The sequence below is a fragment of the Odocoileus virginianus genome, chromosome 8 (assembly GCF_023699985.2).
Source record: "Odocoileus virginianus isolate 20LAN1187 ecotype Illinois chromosome 8, Ovbor_1.2, whole genome shotgun sequence".
NCBI classification, from domain to species: domain Eukaryota; kingdom Metazoa; phylum Chordata; class Mammalia; order Artiodactyla; family Cervidae; genus Odocoileus; species Odocoileus virginianus.
Window position 1 is genome coordinate 79,279,801 of NC_069681.1, and position 17,050 is coordinate 79,296,850.

At 38.4% G+C, this 17,050-nt stretch overlaps 1 long non-coding RNA gene across 19 annotated transcripts in view; it reads right to left on the minus strand.

Annotated features, from left to right (window-relative positions):
• The window catches only part of LOC110127127 (uncharacterized), a 603,755-nt gene that overhangs the window by 252,122 nt on the left and 334,583 nt on the right, over positions 1-17,050 (minus strand). For 18 of the 19 annotated variants that reach the window (XR_011489164.1, XR_011489153.1, XR_011489154.1 and 15 more), the window contains one exon: positions 3,199-3,250. The exons of the other annotated variant lie outside the window; for it this stretch is intronic. This is a non-coding gene — a long non-coding RNA (uncharacterized lncRNA). The remainder of the gene's footprint in view (positions 1-3,198; positions 3,251-17,050) is intronic. 19 annotated transcript variants of the gene reach the window in all.

The following is a 17,050-nucleotide window of genomic DNA, read 5'->3' on the forward strand; positions in this document are numbered from 1 at the left end:
TATATTGAGCTGAAGGCAACTGAGAATCAACAGATGCAGAAGAGTTCTCTGCCCTCCTCTCTCTGCCTCAAAGCAGGGCATAAGTTTCCCTTTGAGGAAGGTACCTCCCTTCAGCCCCCCTCATTTCTCACCTCCTCCCCCTAAAAGAGAAGAGCAAAATTCTCACTGAAGAAGGAGCAGCTGACATCAAAATGTTTTTGCATAAATAAACCTCACTAAAATAACCCCTGTTTTCCATCAGTTGCCCCATTTATTTCCTAGTCACTCCCCCACAATTCACTGACCCTTTAAGCCCAAATCCCCTTTTTTTGCTACAAGGATATACAAGCCCCTGAGTATAACCACTTCTTTGAGTTCCATTTTTTTTCTGTGAAAGTTCTGTGCATGTAAAAATTAATAAAGTTGTGTGCTTTTTCTTCTTGTTAATCTGCCTTTTGTTAGTTTAATTTGCAGTCCCCAAGTACCAAACTAAGAGGGTAAGAGAAACATTTTTCCTCCAAGACACTCATTTTACCATGAGAAAAATCAAGGAAATTCCAACTTGTCTAACTGCAAGTCTCTGTATGATATACGGGAACTCCCTCCATATCACACTTCCCAGCAGAAGCAGAAAATGATTTCAGAGAATGGATGCTCTGAGGTCACAGGAGACACAGGGTCCTCAGACTGGCTGAGAGGAAAGGGAGTGGAGAACAAGGCAAGATTATTCTAAAGCAATGTGCCACCTAATATCTCCACAGGTATAACTCCTAAGGGCCAATGAACTGGCTGAGAAAAAGCTAAATGAATCTGCTAGTTCTTTTTTTTAAAAATTATTTAATATCTTAATTTGTCCTTTCACCAAGCTAGTACTTTGAAGTACATAGTAACCCCAAAGTAGATAAATATCCCCGAAGCTAAAAATGTCACATCTTCAACTCTTGGATCAGCTGGATATAAAATAATATTGAAGTAGGGATTCACAATATTATAAAATGTTATCCTGTCCTACCCATTGTTGTTGTTTAGTCGCTAAGTCGTGTCTGACTCTTTCATGACCCCATGGACTATAGCTCGCCAGCCTCCTCTCTCCATGGGATTTCCCAGGGAAGAATACTGGAGTGGGTTGCCACTTTCTTCATCTCCCCTACTCATTCTCCATTGAAAATTGCAAAAAAGAAAATTATTTTAAATTAAACTCTAAACTCTGGAGAAATTGATCATCAGTGATAGTCTCTATAGAAGAGTATGGGAATCAATTAAACAGAAGCTGAAAAATGTCTCAGGGTATAACTGATAACATGATGAGACAGGAAGAACAATTTCAAGTATGAAGTTAAATCTGAAACTTCTTACTTAGAGAAAATGCAGAGGCTTCTCGTGTCTCATAGGACCAATCTGCAGAACTATTAGAGTTTGAGGAAGCAAGAACCAGAGAATAATTGTTGTTGTTTGTTTATTCTTGACAGTTTTAAAGGACAACTTCTCTCGGGGAAGAAATTTCTGTGTTCCTACTTAGAAGTTACTTCTAAACCCAAGACTGTTCCAGAAAAGCTTTTTGGCTCTTTCTGAAACTTTGGAAACAGATTTTGCATAAAATTGCATAATCTGTTTACTTAGTTGCTTCAGTATATTAACATTCCTCAAATTCAGAGGTTTAAAAACATCACTGAATATGAAACATGTTTGGAAAAAGTGAAAAAAAAATGTCACTGTTACAAAGGTTAGTTGCCAGACCAGTGAATGAAAGATCAACATTTTGTCCTTGATGGTCTCTGAATTGGACAGCTGCCATTTTCAGCATGAAAGCCTATTCATTGCTGATGTGATTTTTTTTGTTAAATGTTAAAATGACCCAAATGTTTTCTTGAATTATAGCCCAGGCAATTTAGGCACTTAGGTCTGGTTAAAGCACTGGTTGCCAGATTTTCTTAGTGCATTATCCACTAAACCACATGCACTGCAGAGAAAGCCTTAATTTCTATTAAAAATTTAAAAGTTGATAAAAAGAAGTTGCTTTTGTGTAAGAACAAACTCATCTGTTGATTCACTTGCAGTATTAAAGGTTTAATAATCTCTTACATGAGAATTAAAATATAAAAGCATTTGGTACCAATGCTATATAATACTTCAATTCTTAAAGAACTTTTTGAATCATGAGAATCTTTCAAGGAAAATAGGAAGAACAGATACCTGGAATACATTACTAAAATTAAGGTAAAATTATTGTACACCATTAAAATTTGTAATCTCCTGTTAATGAAGTTTTAAAAGACAGTCCATTTATTGCAGGGAGCTTAGGGAAAGGAAGTAGTAATTATCAGAATATATGCCCCAAATCATTATTCTATTTCACTCCTCATGCATTTAAACTGTCTCCCTCTGCTACAAGAGTCTTTTGTAATAAAAGCAGAAGATTTTGATAGCCAACTTAATGTAAACTTAGATGCAATTCACAGCAAGTTTTAAAAGAAGGGAAAAAAATCAAATTTTATTAGCAAAGTTTCAGATTAATTTGTGGCAGAAGGGTTAAAATACATGTTAGTCTTATTAACAGATAGTTGATTCTGATTCCTAAAAGACAGTTCTTCCTTTTTTATGCCAGGCATCTAGGTTGCAAAATTAGGTAATGTCCTTGCGGAAGACAGCGTAGCAAGAAGGGTCTATGCAGGCTTCATTTATTTATCCCTTTCTAAAGTTATTTTTAATCATAATAATAACAAATTTTGTGTGCCTACTGTGACCTAAGCACTTGATGAGCACTATCTTGTTTAAGCCTGACAGCAATTCTATGTTATCTGAATTAATATTTTCCTTATTACTCAAGTGAAAAATTGAGGAGTCAAAGAACTAAGTTGTTCAAGGTAGTTCAGCGAGTAAATGGTATGTCTTGGATTTGAATCTAGGTTCGACTGACACTTGAGTCTGTGGTTTATTACTGAGCAAAACCGCAGTCATCAAATCATCTGATAAATTTCTTCTGCAAAGTCGGAAAACTTTTCAAATTGGACCAGCTATCTCACTAACATTTTTCTTTCTTTACTGCCTATAAATGATGAACCTGCCAGCAAAAATAGGCATAAGCTTATCAGCTGTTCCACTTTTAGCAGAATGATACTCTCAAAACATGTCCATATATTTAGAATCTTGTATCACTTCTTTATCATGCCTGTAACAGCTTTATGATCTATTTGAGAAAAATAAAATGTTCCAACTCACCCCTCTGGCTGACTTGTCAATCCACAGCATCCTTCTCCAGTAACATCCGTATCTGAAATAGTAAAAAAGACCTAAAGACATTTCCAATAAACCACTTCTCTGAAGTTTTCCTTTCCTTACTCAGAAAAATGAGGCATTTTGGCTTTGACACTATCTTAGCACTTAGTCCTTACTGACATCAGAGAACAAACCACAGAACATTCTAAATTATTTGCTGGTGAATCATCTTGTACCTGGACCAGACTCCAGATCTCTTAGCTTTCAAAGAATCTGTATGGTGAACACAGTAATTCCATTTTTGATTATTCTTTCATTTTTTGAAAGAATGTTGAAACAGCTGATTATTACTGTAATTTTCTCCTCATGAACTTGCTCAAATTATTATTCTAAAAAACAAACAAAAACAGTGCTCTTCACTTTACAAATGGGAAAACCAAAGAATGGTTTTAAGCACTCTACCACAAAATCACAAAGTATCCAAAGCTTATGCTTGAGGAAAGACCTTTGAATAATAGAGAATGCCACATACTGCATTGCATTCCATTTCTTGCTACTCTACACCGTAAATGAACTTTCATAATTTAGAGAGGGGAAATTAATACTTAGTTTTTTGAAAACTAGATATTTGATGAACATCTTGAAAACTATAAATTATATAAATCTGATATGATATAAAATAAAAAAGAAAATACTACTTAGCAAAAACAAACTCAGTTTTCCCTTAAGGGAAAACATAGAGATCTTTTAGAAGATTTAAGATTCATATTTGTGCTTCTTTCTGATAATTGCTATGAATCATTCAGTCTTACTGAAGTGTACAATTACTACATATATAAATAGAACATTCTCATATATATGTATGTGTTGATTTTTATATTTTTGTGTCATCGATGTAACTAGAACTTTAAAATTCATTTATTAAAAAAACCAAGATATTTGAGATTTTAACCAGCTTTTATTCTGCCTAGGGTTGACTTCCCTAGTAGCTCAGAGAGTAAAGCGTCTGCCTACAACGCGGGAGACCCAGGTTCAATCCCTGGGTCAGGAAGATCTCCCGGAGAAGGAAATGGCAACCCACTCCAGTATTCTTGCCTGGAAAATCCTACGGATGGAGGAGCCTGGTGGGCTACAGTCCATAGGGTCACAGAGTCGGACACGACTGAGCGACTTCACATTCTGCCTAGAGCTGTAAAATAAATGAGTAGAGATAGAGAAGATTAAGATATTCTAGGAATGGAAGAGTCACTATAAAGTAACATGCTCTGACAATTCCAGAAACTCTAACCTAATCTGACAGGATTCTTCTCAGCTATGAGCCTGAGGATGAAAGGCAACTATTTCCAACTTAAACAATTTCCAAGACTGGAGAAATCTGAAGCTGTAGGATCTCTTGGCTACCACAGATGCTACCATCAAAATGCTTTAGAAGGGAGCTTTTTTTTTTTTTCCTTCAAATGATTAAGGAAAGCCCAGAATTTATTGAAGGGTGCCAAGCTAGGAGAATGGGCAGCTAATGCTCAAAGACCCAAACGCCACAATGGCTTTCAAGTAATGGTTTTAAAAAGCAACAGTTGGGGTAAGGGTTGCACCTCATGGACTCTTTTTTTTTTTTCCTGCTTGGTTGGTGGTGAGATAATAGGATGGTGGTGATGTTTCAAAAATCTTAATGATTAACCTTCTCATTCCAATCAGTCTGGGGTCTATGTACTTGTGGTCAGCATGTAGTCGCAATCCTCAACCTGAGGGGGGTAGGTCTTAATTTCTGAAGAACAGCTCAAAGACATGCATCAAATCATTATGCATGTAGAAGGGAGCTCACTTTTGCCCCTGTAATAATGTTCTTGTAGGGCTTATGCATTCACATGTGGACAGTGCAGTACTTAATTATTGTTCATAGCTAAGAAAAGAGAAAGATAAGCAAGCAAGTGTACACAAAAAAGTGTCAATATATCATCAGTCACTGGATGTTGGACAACAGGTGACAAGACATTGAGAGCGAAATGACTGAGTGATTTTACTTATGATCTTCATTCTGTCTTTTGGGAATGCAAACGATCATATCTTTTATCTCCCCAACTAAAAGTTTTATTTAACACCAGAAGCAATAGTATCCATGGTAGAGAGAAAAAATAACCTCCTGAAGACATCCATAATCCCCAGCACCTCCATAAATATGTCACCATATAGTGGCAAAAGGGACTTTACAGATGTAGTTCAAGATCTTCAGATAGATTATTTTGAATTATCTCATTGAGACAAATGCAGTCACAAGGTTAGCAGGAGGGGTAGAGATAGAGAAGGAGATGTGAGGATGATGATGATGATGATAGAAGTACAGGTCAAGGGGATGTTGCCATGAGCCAAGGACAGTGGTCTGCCTCTTGAAGCTAGGCAAGGCAAGGAATGGATTCTCTCATAAAGCCTACAGAAGGAATGAAGCTCTACCAATATTTTGATTTTAGCCCCATAAGCCCTATTTCAGAATTCTGACCTTCAGAACTATAAGATAATAAATCTCTGCTGCTTTAAGTCATTAAATTTGTGATAATTTGTTACAGCAACCATTGGAAACTTATACAATGTTTTTGTTGAATATCTTGTTTCCATCGATGTCTTCAGTCTAAATATGCATTTTCTTTTTCCAGGGAATAATCTATGCTAAGGCCCTATTTTGTACCATAATGTATAAAACATTTGTAAGTTAGTGTCAGGATATGCTTTTATACATCAGGGAGTTGCCTTCAACTAAAAAGGTTAAAAATATTAAGAAGTCCTAGAAATTGTCATTTAGGAAATAATTCCTATGTTTTTGTAATACATCCTTCATCCTGGTTCAGCCCTCATCCTCTTTGACATACAAAGAGAGTAAGAAAATAATTTAGACACTGTGACAGACACAATGTGGGGCAGTGCAATCCGGATGGCATAATGCCTTTGTAGAGAATTGAGGTTGTGTGGGGTTATATGGCAGCCTGTGCCAGAGAAACCAACAGATGCCCAAAGATCTCAATCAGCCTTATAAGCTGTCATGAAGTTCTGCTACCTAAGCAGCATAAAATGCAATGATAATGAAATAGAAAACTAAACTAAGAAGTTCAGTATGTCCTATAGCAATCTGGCAGAAAAACCATTGCACCAATGTGATCTGCAGCCCAATGAGTCTAGTTTCAATGGGAAATCAATTGGCTGCTATCTCTTTATCTTAAAATACTGTCACACTATGATAGACCAGTTGACTGCTCTATCCAGGTGATTCCACCCAAGACTTGAGGTATTCCACCCAAGTGTCCTTAGTAACCATGATAAGAGCAGGTAGATTTGGGAATCCTTTGGGCTACCAACAGTTTGTATAACAACTTATTTCTCAGGATTCTGGTACTTTTATTCATCTTGGACTCAGCCCCACTCAATATCAACTGAGCTCCATTCAATATCAGGTCAGGAGTCTAGACAGCAAAACTTATACTAGAGAACTAACGTTACCACTCCCTATTGACATGCTCTCCCAGCAACATGTCAGGGATCATTCTTAGCATGGTGGTCATTGGTAATCTTCCCAATAGGGAAAAAGAATTTTAAAAGATGTAAATGAATGATTTGAAATGCCAAGTGGAATGCAGGTACCAAATAACTAGTTACATTTTTACCTGCCTTCTTCTCCCAAAGGAAGTCTCTCTCCTGAAATTTCCAACTTGAAAGAAAAGGAAGGGAGGGATCCCATTACAGGTTGGAAGGGTACTTCCTGAAAGTCAATCATAGTCTCTATGTCTCAGCAGTTAGACAAGGGCTGGAGGATATTGCTGGATTGTCTATGTTGGGTATAGCCTTGGTTAAGACAAAGAATTCTACATTCCTCGATAAAGAGAAGTCTATTACACAAGCCACTGAATTACTTGGAGAGCTAAAAACTATCAGTAATCAGTTCACTGGGGAGATGTAAACAGGTAGCTCGGATGGTAAAGAATCCACCTGCAATGTAGGAGACTTGTGTTCATATGGGTTAGGTGCTTTCTCATTACTGGAAATACAGACATGATTAGGGCAGAGCACTTCACAGACAGGCATGAGGAGAGTTATACTTTTCTGAGTTTAAATCCTGGCTTCATCTCTGAATAGCCATGAGACTTTGAACAAGTTCTACTGTTTCCTTCTCATCTACAAAGTGATGATATTAAAGCTCCTATTACCTAATTAAGGTAGCCAGATACTGTTTCTGCTGAGTAGCTTATAATCCAATGAGGAGATAAACACACACTCAGATGCCTAAATGTTGCAAGGGAGGTGTATGCAGTTATGTGGAAGCACAGGAGACCTAGATAGAAGGGGACCTGAAGAGGAATTTGTAGCTGGTGGAAGAGCCTGCAGTCCAGACAAAACCCTGATTTATCAGGTCATTTAGCCCAACATGTTCTAACAGAGAACCTTACCTACACAGTCTAAAAGTGCAGACTGAACTTCCAAGGTTCTCTTTCTTGTTTGAGAGTAAACTGAAGCTAGTAAAACAATGTACTTACATCCATTTATTCTTTCAGCTCCTATTTGGACAAAGAAGTAGCAAGCATCAGTCAAGGCTAAGAATTTTACTGAAATACTAACTCCAAGGCAGGAATTCAGCTGCCCCTTACTCTTCTGGCATTGATTGGGCCTGATTTAATTGATTAGCATGGATTTCTTTCTCCATATAAACCTGCTAGTGTAGATCCAATGTTAATCAAAATATACTTCAAACGATGAAATTGGGCCGATTTGAATTAAGTAGGGAAACTAGGAAATAATTCCTGTAATTATAACATAATTACAACCTATTTAAGAAATGTAAATTACATTGGGATTCCCTAACTGGATGCCCTTTGTTGGCCATTTTATTAAATGGCGTAATTCTATTTGCAGTAGTAGGCCTACAACTATCACACGAGAAGCTTACTGGCAGATCATCAATTTATATTGTATTCATGAAGTAGCATTCCTTACTAAGTTGTCTTGGTCTTTTGTACAATTAGAAGGACATTCAGAACATGGGACCTATTGGAATAGAACAATTTTTATGGTTTTTCAGAATCCTGAATTCTTACTTCCATGTAACAACTGCACTGAGGGTCAGTTTCTCCCCTCTATTGAATCCTACTTTTCTAACTTTCCAAGACTGAATTTCCCAAGAGTATTACCCAGTATACCACTCTGAAAGTGATCTTACATCTCAAAAGTCTGTTTCCAGGTAACCCATCCTAACCTGGGGTTGTCAATCAAAATGGTCCCCGTGGGAAGCTTTATATAATTCTAATTATTCTGCTCTTGCTCAGAACCTACTGAGAATTACATTTGAAGGTCTGTTTTTAGAAACAAAAGCACATTTTTGGGGAGATCTGTCCTAAAATGCCAAATCTTTACCAACTGGGAGGTATGTATGTATATGTTTTGGAAAAGGCTAAAAGTTGTTCTAAGCTGAACCTGAAAAATAAGATTTATGATTAAACTAGAGTTTACTATTTAGGACACAAAATTAGGTGAAGCTAAAATGTGTTGGGTATAATTTGCTAAATGGTGATCAAATGGGTTTGGAAACAATATCGAAAAAGATGCTAAACGTGTTTTTAGCAACAATAACATTAGTAAAATGAACATGTATCCTCTCAAGAGAAATACTCAAAATGATAAATCTCATGTTTGTGTACAGCTTGTACCATTCTTATTAAAATATCAGTATCATCATTTTATAGTCACACTGAAGTTGCAACTATGGACTTCTAGTTAAAGCCTATTATTCTCCTTCTAATTATAGTTTTAGGACCCAAGAGCTTCATGGAAAAACGGGACTTAAGGACCTGGTTGCAGACTCTGAATAAATGAAGGGGTTTAAAGAGCACTTGGTATTTTTCCAACACAAGGATTTCAGCATACTTATAGGTTAATGGCAAGAACTGTTTGACTCATCACTAGCTTCCAGTTCAGTACTTGATACACAGTGGATCACTGTGGTGATAACTAAATTATTCAATTATAAGACAAATGTTAGAGACAAGCAGGATTTCTAGGACCCAGAGAGCAAAAAAACACCCAAAATTATAAGCAAGATGTTATAATGATTATATCTTGTATTTCTGTAGCTTATTTATTATATTCATATAATAAATACAAGGGTATCCTGTGTATTTCCCCCAACTTCATATTCTCTTTAGTTATCAGCTGGATCCTAAAAGTATAAAGAATCTATATGTTTGTGTGCACTGATACCAGGAGCTAACTCCTCAGCAAGTAGTAGGAGAACCCAAGGTATAAAGTGGGTGGGGGTTATTGCAAAAAGAAGAGAAAAGCTGAGGAATCCCCAGGACCAGGAGTGGAAGGGGGAACCTAAGGAATAACCCTAGCCTAAAAACAGGGACCAGGATTCTCAAAGCAGGATATGCTCACAGTTTACCAAACAAGAAGCACTGATGTTACAATAACCAACAGCATATAGTTAAGTTGAAAAAAAGAGTTGATGATTTGTGCTATGTGACATAAGGGCAGAGATCATTATACACTGGGAAAAAAATCATGAGCTATATAAAGAAAAACAGAGCTACTGTTTGAAAGAAAGATTATTAGATCTTCCAGGACTGCACAGGGAAGCGCTAGAGGAAGAAAGCATTCCCAGCAGCAAGAGTTTAAGTGAAGGCTCAGAGGCACAAAGAGCTCAGACTTCAGTGGCTGCCTCGTGGCGGCCACATCCTCTTCACAGCATTGACAGAGGGTTCTGCGGACCTGCTGAGCCAGATCTGGGCAGGCATTGGGAAGGCCTGAGATGTGTATAGTTAAGCATTCCATCCAGAGTTTTCACAGCAGGGCTGTAGAGGGAAAACCAACACACACAAAAGCATTAACCCTAAACATGATACCAATTATCTGGGAACAGAAATTCAGAGAAGTAAGAGATAGATGTGAGAAAGACTCATGGAGAAAAGATCTCAAGCTAAGTCCTAAAGAGTGGTCAGGATATTATTGATAGGCTGATGGGAGTGGAAAAAAGAGCACCAGGGGGAGGTGGGGAGGTCAAAAACAAGTATGATTTGTGTACTGCAGGACAAAAAGGGCATGTTGGATAGTATGAGGAGTTAGCATCAAACATGTGCATATTGGAAATGTGCATATCAGATAAAAAGCAGAGACGTTACTTTGCAGACAAAGGTCCATCTAGTCAAAGCTATGGTTTGTATGGATATGAGAGTTGTATACAAAGTCACGTATGGATGTGAGAGTTGGACTATAAAGAAAGCTGAGCACCGAACAATTGATGCTTTTGAACTGTGGTGTTAGAGAAGTCTCCTTGGACTGCAAGGAGATACAACCAGTCAATCCTAAAGGAAATCAGTCCTGAATATTCATTGGAAGGACTGATGCTGAAGCTGAAACTCCAATACTTGGGCCACCTGATGTGAAGAACTGACTCATTGGAAAAGACCCTGATGCTGGGAAAGATTGAAGGCGGGAGAATGAGGGGACGACAGAGGATAAGATGGTTGGGTGGCACCACCGACTCAATGGACGTGAGTTTGAGCAAGCTGCAGGGGTTGGTGATGGACAGGGAGGCCTGGCATGCTGCAGTCCATGGGGTCACAAAGAGTCGGACATGATGAGCAACTGAACTGAACTGAACTGAATGTGCATATCGCAGCCAAATTAGAGAGGGTTTAAAAGAACAAGAGGGCTTGGATTTGGTGTGGTAGATGATGAAGAATCACTTCACAAATGGGCTGCAGTTGGGAGAAACTGAAGTCAGAGCCACCCACCAGACGGCAGCTACATTTATCCAGATCAAAATTGATGAGGGCCTCAATGAGGGAGCAGAAATGGCAACAGAAAGGGGGAGACACTAACAAACATTTCAAAAAGCCCAAGAGAATTAACTAAGATGATGGAAACAGAGACAGATCCAAAGTGACACTGCTCATAGAAACTAGATTATTAGGCAGAGAAGTCAGGTTAGAAAATATATAATAAGTTGGTTTAAAATATATGAGCCAGGACTTCCCTGGCAGTCCAGTGGTTAAGACTCCATGCCTCCAATGCAGGGGATGTAGCTTTGATCCCTGGTTAGGGAACTAAGATCCCACATGCTATGCCATGCAGCAAAAAAAAATTAAAAAAATAATTATAGTAAATTAAAAAAATAAAATATATGAGATATGGCAAGGGCACAGGCTCTGAATGGAATGCTCTGCATGCTCATTTCAATCTCAGAGGCTCAGTCACCTCACAGACTCCTAGAAATCAGTCTTCAACATTTCCCATTGTGACTCAACTAGTTAGTCCCTTATGCTATTCAGCTGCCCCTCACAAAGCTTATGCATAACTTTTTAGTGCAGACCATACAGAGTAAACAATCAGGATATAGTATCAGTTGTTAGATTCATTACAGTACATCCACTACGTTCTAACTACTAATCTAGATTTCTCTCTTGTATCTTCATTTTTAAACACTAACCCAATGTCAAAGATTTGTTCACCCACTTTTACAGAAAAAGAAAACAAGTTCAAGGAGGCTGAGTTTCAAATTCACAAACTCATAGAAATAGAGCAAGAATTCTAACTCAGCTCTTTTTTGAATCCAAGCCTATGGTCTTTCACTAAGATGCACACACAAAGATGCACATAATGTGATTTAACAGACTTGTGGACTCTGGGAGAAGGCGAGGGTGGGATGTTTCAAGAGAACAGCATCGAAACATGTATGTTATCTAGGGTGAAACAGATCACCAGCCCAGGTTGGGTGCATGAAACAAGTGCTCCGGCCTGGTGCACTGGGAAGACCCAGAGGGATCGGGTGGAGAGGGAGGTGGGAGGGGGGACAGGGATGGGGAATACATGTAAATCCATGGCTAATTCATTTCAATGTATGACAAAAACCACTGCAATGATGTAAAGTAATTAGCCTTCAACTAATAAAAATAAATGGAAAAAAAAAAATAAATAAAATATATTCTAAGAACCCAGATGAGGGGGAAGTGATAATCTGATCAAAAGTTCTATATTTTCATTCCTGAGAACTGCAAAGACTTAAATGACTGTCATCCATTTATTATTAAGAACTCATTGATATCTAATTTTGTAGATTCAGAACACCTGTAATATTTATCATTAATGATTTTAATAGCACTAATTTGTGTTTCAAAATATAATTTAAAGGTTAAACCTCATTACATCTTCATCAGTAAAATCAAAATATATATCCCAGTACAAATGGGCAAATGACAATTTATAAAGAAATAAATACAAATGGTTAAAAAGATAATTGAGTAAGTTTACAGTATCATTAATAACAAAAACCACTGAAGTAAAGGAGATAACATTTTTCATCTCACAAATAGCACAGGATTTTTCTTGGAATCCAATTGATGAGATTAAGTGAAAAATATAATTCTCATATCTTGTTTATTAAAGTACAAATTGACATCATCTGTCTAGAGTACAGGTTGGTGGTACAAATCAAAACCATCAGAATAAACCAACTCTTTGACACAGCAATTTCTTATGTATAAATGTATTCATCACAATGTTATTTAAAGTAGTAAAAATTTTTAAACAGCCTAAAGTTCAACAATAATTAGGCATTAAACTGAAGTTAAAGGTAGCATACAATAGAATGCACTCAGCTAATAAAAAATCAAGTTGTGTAAGGAAACAAAATGACCTAGAAAAATGATTACAGCATATCATTAAATAAAGAAAACCATACCTCAAATTAGTATCACACTACGATTGAATTTTGTTGAGTCTGACTTGGAACTTCACCTTAACTCTTAACAAAGCTCCTTTTTGAGCAATGGGATTATTTTTCCTTCCCGGTGCTTTTCCATGACCTCTGAATTTTCTACAATGAACTATATACAGCCTTTATCATCAGGAAAAAGCCATGTAAAAATCTTATTCTGTCAAATTATCTGTTATGTATTACCAGGGAAGCCAGGAACCAGTCTAGCTCCTGCACTTGTTCCCTCTCTTCTGTCTCCAGAACATCCCAAACCCTCTCTAATTCCTCTCCTTCCATTCCAGAAGGATGCAGCGTTCTGAGACATGCACAGCTGGTTTCAACCATTGCCCTGATCACAAACCTTTCCACAAGGATGTTCCCTTGGGTCAGATTTTCATCTTCTCCAATGTGATCTATTAACTCATTTGTGAATTCGGCAAACAGTTACTGAACATCTACTTTGTGCTAGGCAATATCTAGATACCCAAGACACAAAAGTCAAGAAGGACACAGTCATACAGTCAGATGTGGATAGATACAGTATATACTATGAGTTTAATGGATGCACAGAGGAGGAAATTCAAAATCAGATACAGAAGAGGAAGGAAAGCAAGGAAGAACACTCAGAGGCAGTGATGCTCATCCTGGAGAAACAGGAGCTATTTAGACAACTCAGGGAAAGACACTCTAGGCAAAGGGAAGACCTGTATGAGGCGCACAGGTGACAGGGGAGTATCATCTTTTCTGGGAACCTCAACGGTCTCCATCTGGATAGAGTACAGTGAGTAAGGGCAAGTGCCAGGAAATGAAATTGGAAGGGGATGTTCCAAAATGTGTCACATGGACTCTAAGAACTCTGACATTATCTTGGGGAAAAAAGAAAAAAAGATTCCTTAACCAAATAACTCTGAGAAGCACTGTGTGGTGTTATCTACCTCTGGTAAGACTGATAGTGAACAGAACCCCTCTCTTCCTTTCCTTCAGTATTCCTGGAATCCCACACTACAGGAAACATTAAACAGAGTAATGAGAAGAGTCCAGAATAACCCTGAGAGCTCTGGTGAAGAGCTTTCAAACAGAAGAGTTGTGTGGGCTGCTTCGTGATCCAGAAGGTCCCCCTACGGCGGCAGCAGAGAGCCCTAACCCTAACCCTAACCCTAGCCCTAACCCACTGCAGTGAAGGGAGCCAGAGAAGAAACAGACACCATCCGTGGGAGACTGTTAGGGTGATCAGGAGGGGAAGGAATATGGCCTGAGACTAACGCTAAATGACAAAGAAGAAATTATGGATTAGGGAGAATGTCACCTAAACAGAAAGTAAGACTTAGTAACAGACAGAAACATGCTGGGATCAGGACAAAGCTTGTGACAGGAAACCGTCTAAGATGTTTTAGGTGTTTCTCAGTGTTTTTGTTTTTGTTTTTTGAGAATCACGGGGGGAGGCAAAGTAGGTCTGGAGTAAAATGCAATAAAGCCTTGGACTTATCCAACCATGATGGGAAATATAAGTCTGGAGGTCAGGAAAAAGTTTAAAGAGACAATATCTATTATGGGGTCATCAGAACATCAGAAACCATGGGCTTTGGTGGGAAATATAATGAGGAGTGTGCAGGTTCAAGGATATAATCCTTGAGTCACATCAAAGTTTATCCAGAAATCTATAAATGTGGTAACGAGGGGCTAGAAGGGAAGGATGAAGACCTCAAGAGAAAAATGCCAAGGGAGCCAGTGCGAGAGACTTTTAAGTGGAGGTCACGGCAACTTGGATTAAACGCCAGAGAGATCTAGTGAGATATGAACCTGGAAGTATCTACCAGCTCTGGTGAAATGTGAATAGTCAAGACCTCATCAGAGTCTTTTCAGAGCAGGTGGGACTGGGAGTCAGAGTAAGAGTGAACTAAAAGAGACAGAGAGCAAGGTGGACTTGTCCTTACAGAGCTAACAGAGAGGGTGTTTCGTACTCAATCAAATGTTAGTGTTTTGAGTTTGAATGTTTTTGCTTTCACTTGGGAGACAGCTGAGTGTATGTTTCTATGTTAAGAGTGAGTGGCAGGCACAAGATGGGGGGATGTTGGTAGAAAACAGAGACTGAAGTAAAAAGAGTAGTGGTTGCCAGAAGAGTCTGGGGGTGTGGATGGCAAGGTGCTCAAGGAGAGCAGAAGAGACCTGAGCTCCTCAGAATTTAGAGGAGGGGGGGGAATTGATAGGTACCAGGGAAGGAATTAAAGAGTGTGCTCACCTGATGACTTCAAGGTACCCAAAGCAAAGTTTTGTAAAAGGTGCTTGGAAGGCATGAAATGGTTTAAAGGAAAAAGGTTAGGTTTCAGAGATGAATCAGTTAATCATTCTGAACCACAAAAAAAGAAAGACTCCAGGATTGTCAAATCTGCCTGTGTGCACGTGTGCATACTCAGTCATGTCTGACTCTTGCAGCCTCATGGACTGTAGCTCGCAAGGCTCCTCTGTCCATGGGATTATCCAAACAAGAATACTGGAGTGGGCTGCCATTATTTCTTCAGGGGAATCTTCCCAATGCAGTGATTGAACCCAGGTCTCCCGTGTCTCTTGCATTGGCAGGTGGATTCTTTACCAATGAGCCACCAGGGAAACCCAAACCTGTCCTTAAAGCTTCTCAAATAAGATCAATTCAATATCTTTTTAAATGTCAATATTAGTATTAAGATATATGAGCATAGGTTTCCCCGGTGGCACTAGTGGTAAAGGACCCACCTGCCAATGCAGGAGATGTAAGAGACAAGGGTTCAATCCCTGAGCTAGGAAGATCCCCTGGAGAGGGGAATGGCAACCTACTCCAGTATTCTTGCCTGGATAATCCCATAGACAGAGGAGTCTGGTGGGCCATAGTTCATGCGTTCGCAAAGAGTCAGACTCAACACAGATGTAGCATAGCATATGAGCACAGCTAAAGTTCAAAATAAAGTTCTTTGGCCATAAAAATGTGACTATTTATGCCAGGTGTATGTATTTTTTGCACATTTTTTTTAACAAGAACTTTTTCTTAGGCATGTAGATTTGGAGAAATGTAATCTGAGCTTAGTGAATTTCTCTTTTACTTCCCCTTCAAAATCTGGGATCATTTAGTTTAAAAACACATGAGTAATATATACACTACTTTCCATTTATTACTCTTGTTCACACTACTTTCAACTTTTTCACATAGTAAAATGAAGTGTTATCAATTACTAGGGTAATAATGTTTCTTCATTTTCACCATTGATTTCCATTTAAGAGTCTCTCTTTGAGCTAATTTAAAAATTAAGCTATCGACTAGGTGGGTGCAGGAACAGGATGCATACCATCTGACATTACAGCAAAACTTTAATCAGCCAAGTGGATTCTTACACCATGGCCTGAAGGCAGAAACAAACAAACAACAACAAAAACAACAAATCCACACCTGAAGTAAAAATGCTAGGCCCATTTACGAGTTATTTTTGGTTCCTTGATTACAGTGAAATGTCGAAAGTACATATGTTTCAAACGGAAACAAATACACACAGTATGGAGGCAAATCAAGCAATATAGTGCTTCTAAAATTGATTGTAAATGTCACTACCCACTACCACCATTTCTTCTAACATAACCTTAGATAATGCAGTGCTTTCTTCTGAAGGCAGAATGATCTCGTCAGCTGAACTGGAGAGGTTCAGACCCAGAAGGCAAGCTTAAGAGGAAAGACCTATGAGCATTCAGTCTGCAGAGACTGGGGGCTCCAGGAAAGCTTCAAGCCTCAAGAATTCAGAGCTGCTCTCCCTCCCTACAAACTCAGACCCTGATATAACCAAAAACAGCCATTGCAATCCACATGCTTTTTACACAATGTGTCCTCTTGTAATCATATTTACCTAATTTATTGTCTACTGCTTACTTTATTCAGAATTCACTGGGGGAAGTTAACAATTTATAGAAAATCTTTAAAAGACATAATTAGTATTTAATTTATCAGGTCTGTTAACCTACATTTTTCATATTCTTTACTGGGGTTGTTTTAAGAGGGGCTTATCTATACTTGGAGAAGGAAATGGCAACCCACTTCAGTATTCTCGCCTGGAAAATCCCATGGACAGAGGAGCCTGGTAGGCTACAGTCGATGGGGTCGCAAAG